Here is a 17,881-nt window from a genome sequence, read left to right as displayed (position 1 = left end):
AATATATTGTGCTTGGCAGCATAGAAAATAAACTAGACTATACTTGCTCTAAAACATTTAAAACAGATGATACCAAAAATGATCACAGAGTCATGATAATGAGTAAGAAGTATCATTTTATTTTGTAGAATTAATTGAAAATGAGACTATAAAGGAAAACATAGAGGTTGGTTTAAGGAATAACCAAGAAAAAAACTGAGTTATTCTTTTTGGACTGACCAAAGCTTTACCAGAAAAGTTCGTAAAAGGATAGCAAGAGATAGATATAAGAAATACTAAATAATAGAAATGCTATTTAGTTTAGAACTGGATATATATAAAGGATGGTAATATTAGAAAATTAACTTCACACTCAGTGATTTTATTATGGTAACACAAAATACATAAATCTCTGAGAGAGATGATTTAATAATACATCCTTTTAAGTGCACTTTTTACACATTTGTAATTGTAGTTATTCTAATTTATATAATAAATTACATCAATATCCTACAGCAGTACACTATTTACTTATAGCACCTAAAGAGCTTAGAATAATACAGCTACACAATAAGCCATATAATGTATTAATACATTATATTGTTGTATTATATATAATATTTATAAGCACTATATATTATTGCTATTGTTCATTTTCAAAGACAAAAATTTGCATAACTTTTAAATGGTAGTTGTAGATGTGTTATTATTAATAAAACTTTTAAAAATCAATTCCTTCAGTTAAAATGGAGGGTATATAAAAAAGAATCAACGTTTTTATTTAATATAACACATATATAGAATATCCAATGTATATACGATTTGTACAGATTTCTCCCAGCTTGGAGACTTTACTCTTGAGAAGTTTTAAGGGAAATATTATTTAGGAAAAAATATATTCCCAGATTTCAAGTGTTTTTGAGAAGCTTTTATTCTGCTGTAACTTGTGGGGTATGAGTCAGAGCAAGTAGTCTGACCCACAAGGGGTTCCATGCTTTTTGGCAGAACTCTCAGTAGTAGATCAGTTCGTTCCCATTCCAAAGATCACTAAGTAAGTAGGCTGCTTTCCTTCTAATTTCGTGCAGGAAGAGTCCTGCAGAATGTCCTTAATAATTGGGCTTTTGGGGCAGTCAATGAATTTCAGAACATAGAGTCTTCCAACCCTAGCAGAGGCTTCCTCACCTCTCTCTCACACAAGGCAACAGACTACTCATGAGTGAGGAGTTCCTCTGTGCCAACCACATAAGGCGTCAAAAGTGAAACAGCTTTGAGAATACAACCATTGCATTGCTATGTTCAGATTAGCATCAGCATTAATCATTCATCCAATTTACTCTTTGGACTGTCCTCAATGGCTGGTGGAAATTATAAAGCATGTGCCAGAACACTGCTGTTTCAGTGTTAGGGGCATATGGACCCTAGCATGAGAGCCTGAGCTGGAACATTCAGAACCATTATGCTTTTTAAAAGCATTGAAATACTATGAAGACTTCAGTTTTTATATTTCATTTTTCTCTTAAAATGGGTTTTTTTCATCAAATTCATTATACAAAAGTCCAGTTAATGGTTGAGTGATATTTATTACCATAAAATAGTAAATTTTTTTAACTTTTAATACTGTTTCTATTTAAGAATGAAATCTAAACCCTTGTGTATTTTAAATTTTATTCAACTTTTTAAAAACAGAGGTACCCAACTTCTTATGAATGAACATAAACCATGATATACGTATGATAGTTTTCCATGCCACCATACTTCAGTCTTGTTATCCCATTCATTTCTCTAGTTGCATGTGGTTGTGTTGGTGGGGAGGGTGGCATGGGGGCAATGGAGGCAGGTGATGATGCTAAATCATCCTCAGAGATAGGTCTGAAATGAACTTATTTCCAAATATATGAAAATTATTCATAGCCAACTAACAAAGTGTCTCCATTGGAATAACTGTTCAATTATAGTTAGAGGATCTGTAAAGGATTGAGCTAAAGGAATCAATTAACAAGTAAGTTCCAGATCTGCTATAAACTCCAATAACACTCTCAGGGTTGAGGGTAGGGTAGGATGGTGCAGGGCTAAATTTAGTCCCCTTAATTCTAAACTTAATCTGAAAAGGGGATTGGGAGAAACAGTTATTAGGTTTAGCAAATATATATAAGACACTCAGTTAATTGAATTTCAGATAGATAATGGATTTTTTTTTAAGTATAAGTAAAGTATGTCCCAAATTTAGCATGGGACAAGCATATACTATAAAAGTTACTCAGTGTTTATCTGAAATTCATCTTGTATTTCTAAATTTATCTTGTATTTTATTTGGCAACCCCAAGGATTAGAAACCCTTCTGACTACTTCACAGGGAATTGGCCTTACTTTAACACTTAGGTTGTGGTGTTCTCCTATAAAAAATAAACAATTTCACAGAATACCAATGTTAGACAAGGAGTCACTCTAACCACCATGGAGTGAGCAAAAATAAGACCATCTGTCACCATGTCTGAGCACAAATTAAACTGAAAAGAACAATTCAGATTTACCAACTGCAAGTTTCTTATTCCTATACAACTTAAAAGTACTGTTGCATGGTACCTGGTAAAATTCTGCATTTCTTTCTGTATCTTTAAAACCCTAAGTACCAAGAATAATGGGCTCCAACTCCATCAGAACAGAAAACCAAATACTGCATGTTCTCACTTGTAAGCGGGAGCTAAATGATGAGAACACACAGAGACATAAGGGAGAACAACACACACTTCGGCCTATCCGAGGGTGAAGGATTGGAGGAGGGAGAGTGTAAGGAAAAATAACAAATGGTACTAGGCTTAATACCTAGATGATGAAATAATCTGTACCACAAACCCCCATGACACAAATTTACCTATGTAACAAACCTGCACATGTACCCCTGAACTTAAAATAAAAGTAAAAAACAAAACAAAACAAAACCCTAAGCACTGCTTGCTCAACAGTCATGGCCTGAGGATCTTTGTGATGCATGGTTGTTTTTAAATAAACCTTTCCTTCCAGTTTTCAACAGTGTTGGTAGAAAAATTTCCCACATTGTTAAAGAACTCCTTGGTTTAAATGAACTTGTTTTAACACTTTTTCTCAAAAGTTATATCTGCAAAATAATTAGTCAAACTCTATTTCTTCTGGTATTTTTTGGTCCTTTTGCAATATGCTGTTGTTCATCAAGACGCAATCTCTCCTTTATCCATAGTGAGAATGATCCAGATGGGCTTGTAGAGGGGAGTGCTCTGAATGTGCTTTCTCTATATAGACTCATAGCTGTGATACAACTTAGACTATGCAGATGAAGAACACATTCTAGGAAAGGGCAGAGGAACAAAGTGGAACAAACCTGTGTTCTGAATGAGCATGGGAAAAAGAAGAGCCTGCTGAAATTCACCCGGCCAAAGTGTCAGAGGAGAAAGAAAGAAATATCCATCTTATTTACATCATTGTATTATGGGGGTCCTCAGTAACAGCAATTTAGCTTATACACTTTTTTTTTTACCACTCTATACTGAGTTTTTGTTAGTTACACTTGGTTTTCTTGAGCTTTTAATATTGTTTTTTCAAAGTTCTTATTGTAATTTGCCTAGGTAAAAAATGTCAAGAAAATAATATTGCATGTTAAAGATAGAATCTGAAGTCAAATATCCTGGGTTAGAATTCAGATTCTATACTTTATAAAATATTTGTGTTTGAACTAGTTATTTTAGCTCCGAATGTCTCTGTTTTCTCACTTGAATAATCATGACATTAATTATACCTGCCTCCTAGAATTATTTAATGAATTAAATGAGGTAATATATATATAACAAATTGAGTACATTTTCTAAAACATAGTATGTGCTCAATAAGTGCAATAATCATGATGATTGTCATACATTTTTTCAAGGAGCAGTATTTATTAATAATAATAGTAAAGCAATAATTTACACATATTGAGTGCTGACAATATGCCAGATACTTTTCTAAAAACCTTGCAAGGACAGATCACATTTCATATTTTTATAAATTCAAGAGATATTTATTGAGTGCCTAATTTGTGCGGGCTCTGTTCTTGATTCTACGTAAAGTAGTGATAAAAACAGACAACCAAGCTTACAGGATTATTTATATTCTACTGGACTAAATGGAATATTAACAAATAGTTGAATTTTAATGTGTTAGTGACATGGAGAGCAATCAAGTAGGATAGATGAAAGGATGTTGAAATTTATATCATATAGAAATGTATAGGGCCGTTAAGAAGGAGACTTTTCTGATAAAGTGATATTTGTGGAGAAACCGGAAGGAAGTGAGGAGAAAGAGCAGTGATAATGGAGAAAGATGTTCTAGGCAAAGGGGGCAGAGTATTCAAATCTCTGAAGGTGGAGCTTACTTGGCATATTTGTGGAGTTCCAAAGAAGCCAATGTGACTGGAGATGTGGGTTAAGGGTGAGGAAGGAGGAGCTTAAGTTAGAGCATAGTGAGCAGGTCCCTATCATGAAAAATGTTGTAGGCCACTGTTAGGACACTGGCTGTCGGTCTGTATGTTTCAGAAGTGGGCTTCCATACATATCTGTATGCTGTGTGCTTTAGTTCTAGCCTTCCTGGGGTAATATAAAAAATAAATTCCACTACGTTTGGTTATAAGAGTGACTTTTCTACAACTGAAAGTGGAATTATTCCCTTAAGCAAAAATGTGAACAACAAAACATGTCTTGGGTAACATGATGAGCTATCAACTTTAACTGTCGCAGCCAAGTCATGAGAGTTTAATTTTTACATATTTCAAAAATATCTAACATCTATTTAGTGTTGATGATATACGACGTTCCATGCTAAGTGCACAAACTTGAATTGCTGTCATGACAACTTTATGGGGTAACATTAATTTTTTTTTCAACTTTTACAGATAAAAGGCTAAGTGATTTATCTGGTAAGTTTTGGTGGCAGCGCCCAAACATAGTCAATGTGACCTATCACTGTAGCATGTAACCTCTACTTTCTGTGCAGCATTCTGTCTCACAACCACTACTGAACAAGCTACATTTTTTAGGGGATGTTGAGGTTTCTTTGGCTATTAATTTCAAATTTCTAAAACTTGTCTTTCCAGTACTTTTGTGTTTGTTTGCTACTTGTCTGTAATTTCCTTGCCTGTGGTTTGCTTTCAGTTCTATCAGCTATTTTGATGTCTGTTTAATATTGAATTAGCATTTGAGCAATCTTTCTGCCAGTACTAAATTGGCTCATTTTTCCTTCAACAGTTCAGTACACTGACCATGCACAGCAGCCTGTGTGATTTGCTAAATTGAGTCACTTGTGCTGTTATTTATGCTTATTATTAACTGTTATTTGCATGGAAAACTGTAATCTTGATTTACACTGATAACATTAATTGACTGTATTTGACTGTGCACCTTAACTCTACATAATTTGCCTATAAATTTTCAGAATATTGTAGTGTTTTTTAGCATGGGAGGCTCGATCATTTCTGCAAGGTTGTCATATCAATGTTGTTTTCACTAATTGCTTATATGTAGTATACAGCTTAACTCTACAGAAAGGTTTGCAGTTTTCTGCGAAAACAAAATTCCCCTTTGTCCTCTCTTAACAATGTTTACTTCTCCTACTGCTTTCTAAATCACAAGGCCACGAGACCACTGGTTTCTACCTGTGGCCAGAAAAACTTACCGTTCAGTCCCAAACACAAATACCCTTGAAAATATAACTTAAGCTAATATAAAAGGTGGAGATTAGTAGGTAGTTACAGTGGCTTTTCCATAAACCCTCTGCACCAGCAGGCTTTAATAACTGACATTACCTACCTCAGTCCTCATATCAGTGCTCTGCACACTGGCTCTGCCTCAGAATCGCCAGTGGAGTTTAAAGTGGCATATATAGTCAAGAGCTTTTCATTCCATTTCCTAGAGAGGTGAGGATGAATGCTGGCAAATCTATATATCACATCAGGGATGAATCTAATGCATAGCTCAATTGAGAATTATCTTTCTCCATAATCAGAAGGTAAATTGAGGAACAAGATTGGAACACATGGTTTCAGAACCCTGACCCATTTTGGTGAACTTGTGACCAGACCATATTTAAAGAGGTTCACAGCCCCATAGGAATTGCTTTGAGTCATTTATCTACTCTCACTCTGCCCTACCACACCCTCAGGACACACATTTTGTGGTTAGCTCCACATAACTTAGTGAAATAGCTGGGGTAAAAAGGAGACCACTAATGCTGAAGACAAATCACAAGCCCTGGAGTTTTGTGAAGTAAGTAGTCTGCCTATTGAGGTGATTGTGTACTGTCTCACCTTTCTTCACCTACTTCCTTTCTCTTCCACTCCAAACACCTGGTCACCATGGGGCAATTTCTCTAGTTTGTCCTAACCTGGATATGACAATAAGCAACTATTTTTCTCTTCTCAGGATAAACTCCATGCTGTTTAAAATGCTTAATACTCCCAAAAAGATTTTACACACGGACATTGTGATCAGCTCATTTGCCTATTATTCCATCTGGTTTGAGCAACAGAAGATAAAATAATTTAGAAAAGTAAAAATAAATGAATGCAAGTCTATCTAATGTCACAAAAAGTTCAATTTGGTGAAATACACCCTGAGCAATTTTACTCAGTTACAATTGTAAAACTGCAGCAGGAATGTTTACCATGGCTATTCTGTATAGCTCTTCAGAAATAGAGTAATTAAAAGAAAGATTATTTTACAATTGGATTTGATTATTTATTAAAGATTACCACTCCCTCTCTCTTCTAAAAATAATAATTAAAATGCCTAATTACAAAGAAAGACATAGTCTAGCATCTGAGAAGACTTTTCCCATATGATGCTCTGTTTGCCCCTGGAGTTAGTGAGGAAGACCTCACTGTTCAAAATCTTGTTCCCTTTTTTCTTAACTTGTTGCATTTGATACTTACTTTCCTCATCTGTGCTTTAGATTTTTCTCTTCCAACTGAATGATTACAGCATTCAGATATGCCCTAGGATTCCCCCTTATTAAAAAATAAAATAAATCAAATAAAAAAACTCTTTGACAAAGATCACATCTAAAATATAAAAACCCTTTCTGTTTTTATTCATGTAAGTTTTTCCAAAAAGCCATTTAGAATTATAATTTTCACTTATTCTGTTCCCTTTCACTCTGAAATTTACTTCAATCTGGTTTCTACTCACATTGTTACAGGAAACCTGCTCCCTCATCAGTCCTTCATGACTAAGGCATTTAAATGACCCTGCATTTACTCTTCAGCCATAAATCTGCTAATGAGTTGCAAATTTATGTATTCACGAAAACATTTGACATATTCACTAAATGCTTCTCAGTGATTTCTAGCTCAAAAGTTTAACTAAATTATTGCTTTTTTTTTTTTTTGACAGATTTTGCTGGTTACTTTTTGCTTTGTTTTATGGTCAGAAGGCAGGGAAATACTAGGTAAAAAAAGGTGAGGTCCCTGGTGAGGGTTGCACCCTCAAGCCTTGACCTGCTGCATGAAATGAAAATTTTACATGTCCACTTTCCCACCCTATTGTTGCCTTTTGGCCCACCATGCCCCCTACCCTGTGCCCATAGGAACTTCAGGCCCCAGATTCAGGGGACACACACACAGAAGAGAGAACTCTCTGAATGTTGAGAGTAGTAGAAGGAGCTGGACATTGAAGACTACAGTCAGGGAGGAGTTTGGCCAGGGATGGTTGGGGAGAAGTTTGGTCTGGGACAGCTGAACTCTAGAGGAAGACCACCTTCCCACTCCATCCCCTTTCCACCTCTCCCCATCCCACTAGGAGCCAGTTCCACCACTCAATAAAATCTCCCCATTCAACATCTTTCAAGTCTGTGTGACCTCATTCCTCTTGGGCACTGGACAAGAATTCAGAATGCACTGGGTGCAGGAAGCCAAAAAGGCTGTCACACTGGCCTTTTGCCCTTGCTGGTGGAAGGCAGCCACCCCATGTGATGAGGCAAAAGGCTCACTGAGCTGGTAACATGCCCTCTGGGGCTTTGGGGATCACAGGCACCCCCTCCTGGATGGCAGATCTAAAAGAGCATTGTAACACACTTGGATGCTGCCACATGGCCTGTACAAGTCCTGCTCTCACCAGAGAGAAGTGGCCAGCAGTTCCAGTGTTTATTCACTCCAGTTCCCACTCCTGTCTGCTCATGTGCTCTGTCCCATAAAGGGTAAAGAGTGGTGGACGAGTAAATGAGCCACCTTTGTTGCAAGTCTTGCGAAGGGTTCAAGGAATTCTCTTATTTCATCTGGGGACTTGCCCAGATCTGTCACAAGGGTGAATTCAGATGCAGAACTGTCTCTTTTCCAAGACCCTGCCACCTCTCTCTTTCTTTTGGGTGAAAGAAATGTTGGCTCTGTTTCCCTTCACGGAGGTTTAGCTGTTGTGTGGGGTGAGGACAAGGTCCTGGGGGCACTGAAGTCATCAGCCAAGATGCCCAGATTTTCCTGAGGTATCTTTCCTTCCTTGTTTCACAGTTAGAAATGGCTCCTATCTCTTCCTTTATAATGTAAAGGGTTTTGCTACAGACTGTGGCAATGATACTAGGCAGAATCTACGTTTGGCCCACCCATCAGAGGTGCAGTTCAGAACAATGTGGTTTCCCTTTGTTCTTAGAGGAGCCATTCCCACCCCCGCCCCAACAGCTGCAGGCACGTGATGCACAGCAGCTCCCCCGACTTCCCACTCCCCTCCTGGCTTGGGTACTTGGGCATGTCCACAGCGTGCATGAGCCACACCCAGTGGCCTCGAGGGGTGGGAGAGAACCACAGCTGCTGCCAAGGCCCTGCACAGCAAGATGGGTGGCATCTTCTGCTTGCCATCCCCTCCTGCCATGAACCGGTGACCACAGAGCCTTTTCTCCCATGGTTGAAGGATCCTTACTTGTCTAAACCAGGGAAGGAATACAGTAATTGAAGAAACTCATTTGCACAGAGCAAGAGGCTCTCCCCCATCCCCCCATCCTTTTGTATTTTAAGTTTTTTTTTTTTTTTTTTTTTTTTCCCCTAAGGGAGATAATTCTTTTCCTCAGCATTCTGCTTATAATAAGGAAAATCATGGAGGAGCCCCACTTCTGGCTGATAACTGCAAATTTGGCAGGGCCCATCTGGAACTTAATCTAAATGAATTCATGCACCCTCCAGACACCTTTTTGTCCCAAACTCAATTCTAAACTTCAAGTTGCAGCCCTAGAAAGGAAAACCAGATCTGAGGGACCCAACGCCAGGCAACAGGCATGGTGTAAATGGGCAAGACTGATGCCTGCCAATTAAGCCCCCACTTCATGGCAGGGGCCATTCTCCACGGCATAGATGAGGCCAGGGGAATTCAAATGTTGTCAACAGTATGGGGGATGGAAGCATAGGTGAGTGTGGATAATTCCTATTCTCTAGACCCTCCCTGATTCATGGGTGCAATCCACATTGACACCCATGGGTGGCATCTGCCAGGGTGGCTGGGACTCAGGGATAAAAGACAGAACAGAAAGGGGACACCCACTTTCTCTCTCCCTCATACCCCAGGTTATCACTGAAAGAAGGAAAAGAATGAGGGACGCCTATTCCCCATCTTTCAGAATGAGCAACCAGCGATCTCCACCATCACCAGTTTATACTCCTCTGGAGTGCAGCCTGAAGTCACTGGGACTACTTTGATCCTCAGACTCTAAAGGAACAAAGCTTTGTAGCCCTTTGCACAAAGGTTTGGCCAAATTATAAAGAATTGGCTTGGCTTCAGGAAGGAACAATTCATTTTGATACCATCTGGCAGTTGGACCTTTTCTGTAAACATGAAGACAAATGGTCTGAGGCCCCATATTTGCAGGCTTTCTTTACCTTGCAGGGCAATCCAGACCTTCACTGACAGTGTAGAATTGATCCAAGCCTTCTGTTTGCCATCTCAGGAGAGGCTGCAAGGGGCAATCCCAGGGGGACTAAAGAATCGAATCCCAGAGGCACCCCCAGCAGGGGAGCCAGCTGCCTCTCTACCTGCTCCTAAGGGTGAGTACAGATGCAGAAGCTCATCTTCCCTATCCAGCTTCTCTCTGTCGATTGGCACCTCCTAGAAATGCTCACCCTGGACAAGCCCCAATCTCAGTCTTACCCCTCCAAGAGATGCCTGGTAAATTTGGCCCCAGTAATGTCCAGGTCTCCTTCTCTCTACAGGACTGAAAGCAAATTAAGGGGGATCTTGGCAAGTTTTCAGATGATACTGACAGATATATAGATGCTTTCCAGAGTTAAGCCCAAGTATCTGAAATCTCTTGGAAAGATATGTTACTTTTTAATCAGACCCTGATGAACACTGAAAAGCAGGCTTCCCTACAAGTGGCAGAGAGATTTGAGGATGAGCTTTGTATCAAATATGGTGTCAGGAAAAAGACTGAACTTTATCCAACTGGAAGAAAAGCAGTACCAGTGGATGACCCTAAATGGGATCCCGATGATGAGATGGGAGAATGGAAGAGGAGACATTTTCAGGTGTGCATAGGATTAAAACTAAGCCTCTCAACTATACCAAGCTATCCAAGATCGACCAGAGATTTAAGGAAAATATCACTGCCTTCTAGGAGAGGCTAAGAGAGGCCTTGGTAAAGCACACCACTCTATCTCCTGATTCCTTTGAGGGACAACTAATCCTACAGGATAAATTTATTACTCAGGGAGTCTCTGTTATAAGGAGGAAGTTGTAGAAATGGACCCTGGAACCAGGTAGTACTTTAGAGGACCTCCTGAAAGTGGACACCTTGGTCTTTTACAATAGAAATAAGGAGATACAAGAAAGAGGCAGAAGCTTTAATAGCCACTATGCAAACCCACAAACCCCAGAATTCCCAAGGTACCCTGTTAACTGCTACAGATGTGGAAAGAACAGTTATCTCTCTTCTACTCAGGGTACAATGTTGTTAGTATATTTTACTTCTTATTTCTGCAATCATTGACACTAGATTCTTTCTCTGTATAATACACATGTTTAACCTATCTATGCTTAATCTTATAAAACTTGTTTTTTTTTTTGGCTGGGCGTGGTGGTTCATGCCTGTAATCCCAGCACTTTGGGAGGCTGAGAAGGGCGGATTACCTGAGGTCAGGAGTTCGAGACCACCCTGGCCAACACGACGAAACCGCGTCTCTACTAAAAATACAAAAATTAGCTGGGCATGGTGGTGGGTGCCTGAAATCCTAGCTACTCGGGAGGCTTAGGTAGGAGAATTGCTTGAACCTGGGAAGGGGAGGTTGCAATGAGCCGAGATCGTGCCACTGCACTCCAGCCTGGGAGACAGTGCGAGACTCCATCTCAAAACAAAACAAAACATATATATTTTTTTCCTCTCTCTTGCGTAGAGGCCATCAAACTCCAAATGGTCAGGCAACCAGAGCCTTGGATGGTGGCTCCCTTTTGCCAGAGACCCTTGGGTAGACCTCTGGGAGGAATCTGACTTCTGTTTCCCCAAAACAATGCCCCTGTCAGCAAGAAATCCCTAAGATTGGTCATCGTCCATATTCTAACATATTTCCCCCTCAGAGGGGGGAAATGATACAAACAGGAGGCAGGGAAATACTAGGTAGAAAAGGGAGGGTTCACTGGTGAGGGTTCCACCTTCAAGCTTCGACCCTAAATGAGAACTTCATATGCCTGTTTTCCCACCTGAATGTCACCTTTTAGCCTGCCATGCCCTGTATCCTGTGCCCATAAGAACCCCAGACCACAGACTCTGGGGACATACACACACAGAAGAGAGAAGTGTCTCAACATCTAGAGGAGAAGAAGCAGCTGGATATTAGAAACTATGGTTGGAGAGGAGTTTGGCTAAGTATGGTTAGGGAGGAGTTTGGCCTGGGACAGCCAAACTCCAGGGGAAGACCACCTTCCGACTCAGTCCCCTTTCCAGCTCCCCATCCCACTAAGAACCACTTCCTTCACTCAATAAAATCTCTGCATTCACCATGTTCCAAGTCTGTGCAACCTCATTCATCTTGGGCATTAGACAAGAATTTGGGACATGCAACATGCAGCAACCCAAAAAGGCTATCACGCTGGCCATTTGCCCTCATTGGCAAAGGGCAGCCACCCCACGTGATGAGACAAAAGGCCCACTGAGATTGTAACACGCTCTATGGGGCTCCAGGGGTCACAGGTATCCCCTCCTGGATGGCAGAGCTAAAAGAGCATTGTAATATGCTTGGATGCTACTGTGGGGCCCGCAAAATGCCTGCTTTTGCCGGAGAGAAGAGGCTGGTGGTTCCAGCGTTCGTTCACTCTGGTCCCTGCTCCTGTCCACTTGTGTGTTCCTTCTCATAAGGGGTTGAATAAAGGAGCTACCCCTGTTGCAAGTCCTGCAAAGGGGTCAAGGGAAGTCTCCCGTTTCAATATTAAAGTGAATGTCACAAGGTAAATGTCACCTTCATAATACGGATACTCAAAATAGGTATTTTTGAATTATTCTTCTCACTTCCTGATCTCATTTTAAAATATCTAATCTATTACATATTTTTGACAGTTTTATGCACCCAACATTTCTTGACTAGGTACGGTTGTTTGCATTTCTACTGGCGTCACTCTAACTCAAGACACTATATTTTTTTTTCTGGACTTCTCTTTGGTTTCGTTGTTTTATTCTTGTCTTCAAATAAGCTATTATTCACAAATTTCAAAATGATACTTTCCAATTGTACATTTAGTCATATTATCACTTTATTAATAACCAACTTCCATGCTGTTCAATTGGGTTTCTGTAGCATACAGATTTGAATACCACCCTAACTTTATTTCCAAACCTTCTCTCCCTAACTCAGTTCTGCAGTAACATTGTCCCTCTTGCAGTTCCTTGAACTTACGAACTGACTGCCTATTCCAGGCATTCACACATGCTAGGAGCTCTCTGGAATGTTCTTTACCTGCCTGACTTCTAATTAAAGGCCAGATCTCAGCTTAAATTTTGCGCCTAAGACCCATGATCCAATTCTCTAATTTAAACTTACAAAACGTTGCTTAATTCCTATAGGTGATTTTTCAAGTTGTTTTTATTTGTGCTCTTATTTGTGCATTTATATATTTATTCATTTATTTATTTTAGTTTTGTCTTTCCCACTAAAGTGTAAGTTTCACAAGAACATAGCTTGAGTATTTTTTTTTTAGCATTGTATACCTAGCATTTGTCATAGAGCCTAGTAAATATTAGACTCCTTTTCTGCAGGGCGTATATTCAAGACCCCAGTAGGTGCTTGAAACTATGGATAGTACCATACCATATATATACTATGATTTATCTTATATATACATAAATACAATAAAGTTTAATTTATAAATTAGGTTCAGCAAGAAATAAACACATAATAAAACTATAATTATAACAATATATTGTAATAAAAGTTATATGAATATGCTTGCTTGCTCTCTCTCTCTCTCAAAATATCTTATTGTACTGTATTCACCTACTTTCAGAACACAGTTGACTCTGAATAACTGAAACCATGGCTAAAGTGAGACTATTGCATTTAATTATTATTTGTTGAACCAATAAATAGATTGAATGGATGAACAACTGAAATAAACTTTGCTTCCTTCTTTAAATATCACAAAATAGCATATGATAATGCATCTATGCCATATGTTGCATCATATAAAGCTAATAATACGTAACATTTAAGAATTCTAAATTTATTGTAGTAAATTAATGTAACCTTATTATAAATTGCTTGGAGTTATCCATTTACAAAATAATGCTACAAATGTGAAAATGAAAGCAATGGGAACTGATTCTGATTTTAGAGGAGAACATTTTGAATGAGAATATTAAAATTTGCAAGGACATTTATTTTCAATTTTTATCAAGATGACTAACTGGCAATATGCAGTTTTACTTCGTGTATGAAGGTGTAGTTGGTTGATTCAGTTTATGCACTGGAATGAATACATCATATACTAAAAAATGTTGAATCCAATTCCTCTCATTTCTCAATCTAAGCCCAGAATATGTTGTAATAGAGTCAGTATCTGCTTAATGACACTGTGACTTCAGTTTTATAAGTTATAAATTTTCATCCTGGCTCCTGTGTAAGGTAGTGCACCCTATTTAGTAACTGAAGATTCTAAGGACAGAATGATTAAAAGGATTTTGCAAGGTGGAAAGTTCAAGGTTGGCTTTCACAGGAATCTGATTCCAATTCACATACTTTGGTCCACTAAGCCATTCTGCCTTTTCTTACAAGGATCCCTGAAGCCGTATATTTAAGTCCTAAACTGAAGTTAAATGTCCCAAGGAATTTTCTGGGCTTTATATTTTAACCTTTCTATGTTTTCAAGCTGAAATTACTAAACTTGATTTTCTGTGTCAGAAAAGGCCAAGTGGGTACCTGTAAGGTTTTACATTTTTTGTAGGTAACAAGAGGTCTGGTGGGAGGCAGCTATTTGAAGAATTTTTGTTAGCTTTCTGTTATTAAAACAAGCCTCTCACTAAGAAAGTTCAGATGTTTTGCAAAAATTGGAAGCCTAGCTATCCTGAAAATGTGAAATTAGGAAGACACATTAAAGGTGTTAACCACTTATATGAGCCTATTAATGACATACATTTATCTTCATGTTTCAGAAGAACATTGGGCACATTCTGTGTAATTTAAAAGTGTAGTATCAACCGGACATGGTGGTGGGCACCTGTAATTCCACCACTTTGGGAAGATGAGGTGGGTAGATCACGAGTTCAGGAGTTCGAGACCAGCCTGGCCAAGGTGGTGAAACCCCATGTTTACTAAAAATACAAAAATTAGCCAGGCACAGTGGCAGGTGCCTGTAATCCCACTTACTCAGGAGGCTGAAGCAGGAGAGTCACTTGAACCCGGCGGGGTGGAGGTTGCAGTGAGCTGAGATTATGTCACTGAACTCCAGCCTGGGTGACAGAGTGAGACTTTGTCTCAAAAAAAAAAAAAAAAAAAAAAGAGTAAAGAAAAAGTGTAGTATCTTTCATGATCTTTCCTGTTCTTTCCTTTTTGGGTTTCTGCAGTTTATCCTCTGATAGTCAGAAATGGGGCTAAGAGAGAAAAATGTTACCTACTAAAGAGCTATGTCCATTAGTTACAGGAGTGGTTGGAGAGCTCCATGATATGCCTTTTTCAAATTTCACTGTAATTTTATTGATTTTAATACTTAGGCAAAAAATATATATATTTTCTCTATCATTACAGATTGGGTTATGCATTGGCAACATGATGTCACTATTTTTAGCAAAAATTAGAAAAGTTACATGGTCTACTAAGAGTCCTTTATCTTGTGTTTTGAGATTTATTCACAATCAAATGTCTTGCCCACTAATAATGAAGTATTTTCCTCCTCCATTGTCATAGCCAGGCTTTTGATAGAGTTGTTGATATAAAAATATAAATTCCCAGATATTTAGGTTATCTCAACAGCCCCCTTCCTGTTTGAACGTTCAAAAAAAGGTCTTTGTTATCACAGGTTGATCCTTGAGTCACATCTATCCAAGGCAAATGCCTGGTATTTGCTATTTTATATACACTCTATATACTTGATATTTGGCAGTAAAATGTAATAACATATTTTACCTGCCATTGGGGAATTTTCTAATTGTTATGATTTTTCTCTTTTGCTTCAAATTTAACTAAAGAATTCTGAAGAAAACTACTTCCATCACATTTTTACATTTTATACATCTTCAGAGTTGGTCTGTTTAGCTTTTCTTAAGGGAAATTTCAGTAAAAGTCCAAATGCCCCATTAACATTTTATTAAGTAGTCATGATTGTTTCTGTGACTGCAAGACAGAAAATTAAAGGAGAGAGAATTTTGAAAGGTATTGGTGAATATGAGACAGCTGCCAACCTATATATCAAATATTATAAAATAATTTTATCTGACCTGGACTGAGACATTGAGTAGAATGTTCACAGATACTGGCAAGTATCATGAAGTCAATAAAGCGTCCCAAGATTTGGCAAAATAAGCTTGTTTTACGTTCTTTACATCACAGTAATCAATATCACAACCATCTCCCGCATCTCTACCAGCATCGTGACTCCTGCTACTATTATTAATCATTTAATAATAATAGTACTACTATTACTACCACCACCCTAAATATTTTACATACAGTATATTTTGCTCATTTATGCCTCACACATATTGTGTAGCTGGAAATTTTCATTGTCTGCATTTTTCAGACACAGTAACTTAGAGAAGTTAAGTAACTTGTCCACCAAATTTAGAGTTTCAAGGTTAACCTAAGTCTGCCTGACATTTAAGGCTGAGTTTTAATCATTGAATTGTATGATGTCCCAAGTTCCAAGAGGCCAGAATTATAAAACTGCATGAGAAGATCCTGATAGTAGAAAAAATAAACATGAAAATGCTTTCCTTAAATCTTGCTTGTAAGGATCAATTACAAAGGTGGAATCTGATGCCCCATCTCAAGCCTTCTGATTCAAAATCTGCATTTTAACAAAACCCCTGGATGAATTGTAAAGTTTGAGGGGAAATATTTTATCTTTTTGAGAGAATATTATGAATAATAGTGTCAAAATCTTTACTAAAATCTAGAGTTTCTATATCTACGTGATTTTCTCAACATAACAGGACATAAGCAATTTATTCATAATTTATTTATTCAATATTTCTTTATTCTCTATAGATTTGTCTTGTGCAAGATATAAACATTGTACAAGATACTAAGATTTTATTGTATTCAATAACATTTTATTCTAGTCAAGGAGAAAAATATGATCAATAAATAATTATTTATAGTATATAATAAACACCATCGAGAAAGTTTAGATGTAGGGAATATTTTAGAAATCAGGAAATTTATTAAAAAATTCGTAAAGGAGGTATTTTCTATCTACAAATAAATATTTTTGGGAAAATATTTTCTTGGTGTATTTATTCCTATTGTGGTATTCACTATTTTCTATGCTTTATTAGCACACTTAGTCATAATGAGGAAGGTTTATTCTGAAATGCGTTTTCAGCTCTGTGGAAATTAGAATTGCATTTAATCTCTGCTAATGTGATGCCTCTCTTGCCCTTCACTCTTATTTTGTATCTTTTTGTTTTGTTTTGTTTTTATAGACTGCTGTTGCTATGTTGCTCAGGCTGGCCTCTAGCTCCTAGGCTCAAGGGACTCTCCCCATCATCCTGCCTCAGCCTCCCAAGTAGCTGGAACTGTAGGTAGGTACCACACTGCCTGCATGAACCTTTTTTCTAGAGATAATGTCTACTTAAAATTCATTTGTAATTATACTCAGAATATATTTTTTTCAGTTTTCAAAAATTTAAATAATCTAGGGAGTCAAACATTGACTTTCCATTTCATCTTGTGAAATAACAAGAAATTCAAATAGGGAAAGAGAGAGAGATTTCACTCGAAAATCTAAGTGTTTAGTTCTTAGAACTTCAAATTTTGTAAAAATTTTAGATTGAATAGCAATAGTCAGTACTTGGTGAATTCGATGATACTCTAGATTGTCTTTCATGCATCTTTGTATTCTCAAATAAGAAGCTCAATATCTGCATAATCATCCCAAGTGTCTTCTTCAAATGATTTATGAAACAATGAGAAAAAATGAGTGTTGTAATTTTGAACAATATATTTCTAAATGATAAAATATGGATTTTTAGAATTTAGCAATTACATTAAAAATGAGTGGTAGAGTTAGATGCACACAAAAGTTTAACCTTCATGGAGGAAACTGACCTTGATCTTTTCCTTTCAGAATTCATAGGGTTTATTTTACTACTTCATACACAAAAGGAGTATTTTCATTCAATCATTGTTTCTTCATATATTAGGTGAAATATTTCTATTAAGAGATAATTTCTTCATCTAGTCAGATAGTATTTGGTTACCCAGTGGAGTGATTAGTATAAGGTG

The 17,881-nt window shown here is 37.7% G+C and overlaps 1 long non-coding RNA gene across 1 annotated transcript in view; it reads left to right on the top strand.

Annotated features, from left to right (window-relative positions):
- Window positions 1–17,881, top strand: part of LOC134739742 (uncharacterized) — a 259,799-nt gene that overhangs the window by 108,258 nt on the left and 133,660 nt on the right. Inside the window, exons 2-3 of the long non-coding RNA XR_010126751.1 lie at window positions 4,880–4,903; window positions 17,080–17,178. This is a non-coding gene — a long non-coding RNA (uncharacterized LOC134739742). The remainder of the gene's footprint in view (window positions 1–4,879; window positions 4,904–17,079; window positions 17,179–17,881) is intronic.

Source organism: Pongo pygmaeus, chromosome 5 (genome assembly GCF_028885625.2).
Source record: "Pongo pygmaeus isolate AG05252 chromosome 5, NHGRI_mPonPyg2-v2.0_pri, whole genome shotgun sequence".
Taxonomy (NCBI): Eukaryota; Metazoa; Chordata; class Mammalia; order Primates; family Hominidae; genus Pongo; species Pongo pygmaeus.
This window is presented reverse-complemented; position numbering and strand designations above follow the sequence as displayed.